Source organism: Penaeus monodon, chromosome 33 (assembly GCF_015228065.2).
Source record: "Penaeus monodon isolate SGIC_2016 chromosome 33, NSTDA_Pmon_1, whole genome shotgun sequence".
Classification (NCBI taxonomy): Eukaryota; Metazoa; Arthropoda; class Malacostraca; order Decapoda; family Penaeidae; genus Penaeus; species Penaeus monodon.
In genome coordinates, this window is record NC_051418.1 from 19,846,986 (window position 1) to 19,848,942 (window position 1,957).

The window sequence follows — 1,957 nt, forward strand, 5'->3', positions numbered from 1 at the left end:
GGAGTCAGCCTGCATTGTGGGGGCCGTCAGATGTTTTTTTTTCATTTTTAAGGGAGAGAAAAGGGGGATAACACTATTAATAGGATAATATTTTACCTAAAAAAAAAATGTAATTTTGCATTTGCATATGTTTTGCAAGGGAAAAACAAAAAAAATGCATGTAATACCCCATTTTAATGCTTTTCGTTTTTTTTTAGTATTTCGTTTCTATTCTGCATTGTTCAAAAAGGCTTACAGGAGAGCAGCCTTAGTAAAGCTTGAGAAAAAACCAAAAATATATATTTTTATACAAAAAAAATACAAAAGATTCTTGGCAACTCAAAAAATCCAAATAAGTTTTATTCAGTTTGAAGAAAAATGTATATGGGAAAATAAGACCTTTTCTCAAAAAAATCTTAAGAAATTCTAAAATGTCCCTTGCCCAAATAAAAAAAGAAACCCCTTGTCCTAACAGAACACTTTAGATTCGATAATAAAGTTATTTCATTAAAAAAAATATCCGGTAACATGGGAAAAAGGGGAAAAAAGCTAAGAGCCCTTTCCCGAAGACTTCAGATTTACGCAAAAAACAAAAAGGGAAAAGTTTAAAAAGAACGTCGCTCTTTGCCCGGTTTTCCTCTGGATTCAAAAACGCGAACCCTCCAACAACAACCCCACGCACAGTCGGTGCTACACGTGGGATAACAGGCTTTTACTGCCGGGAAAGTGTGTTTGGGAAAGAGGAGTTTTTTAGAATTTTGAAATAATTATGAAGTTGATTTTTGAGAATAAATTTAAATTTCGTGATACTGCTTTTTAAAGGAACGTTTTTTATTACAGTTAAAAAAAACATTTTAAGAATGTAAATGAACACCAATGGTTTCCAGGCTTTTTAAACTGAAATTTAGCACAATGAAAAAAAAATCAATATAAGATTATGGATAACGGTGGAAGAAATTACAAAACTCCATTTAAAAAAGCTTTTCCCATTTCAGTAGATTTTCATTAAAACACAGTACGGCACAACATCAGAAACCAACTCAGAACTGTCCCAGAAACCCCAGATTGCCAGAAAAATTTAAATTGATCAGAATATTGTCATGCATCAAACATTGATATGAAAATTTCCTCAACATACTATTCATAAGTAGGAATTATGGTGGGAGAAATCACTTGTGCCCTACAAACCTGGCCCAAAATAATAAGAGGGCATGAAGTAGAACAGGGGAATGTAGGGGAAAAATGGAAAAACAAACACGTGCAATACACCAAGAGTTTTATCACCAAAAAGGTACATTCCAAGTATCTTGTCAGGATTACATTAGGTTGTTTGTTGACCTTATGCTATTGTGCTGCCAGGGGAGGCGCCTTGGCAAACAACCTTTAGGCCCCCAAGCTCTTTCCCAAACCCGAAATTTGCCGCAATAAAAAAAAATTGCTAAATGTAGCGAAAAGTGTTTTTGTTTCCTTCCCCATTTTTTGCCCCCGCATTTACGAGAAGGGCCCCCTGCGCTGCTACATTCATGGGAAAATCTCACACTCCCCTCAATTTTATTTTAGCAGTTTCTTTAAACCCTACACAGAAACATAAAAGTTTTTTGGGAAAATCCTTCAGTGACAGATAACAAAAGAAAAGACCAAAGGACATCCCCCAGGCTAAGGTTTAACAAAAATTTGGGCTTGAAATTTCCCAACGGAAGGATATAAATTTTAACATAAAAACCACGCAGGATTGGGAATTAGCCCAAAATTTTTTTTTAGAAATGCCGGGGTTTTCCCTTGAATGATAAGTCCTTTGCAAGATCTGTTACGACAACAAGGAAAGATCAGGGCAGAAAAGGAAAAAAAAAGAAGATTAGAAGACAAGGGAAGCAAGACACACAAAAAAAACAGAAAGAAAAAAGAGGGCCGAAAACAAATTATTTTGGGAACCGAAAAGAACTACCCCCCCAGAGCCCAGAAACAAAGTAAAAACCCA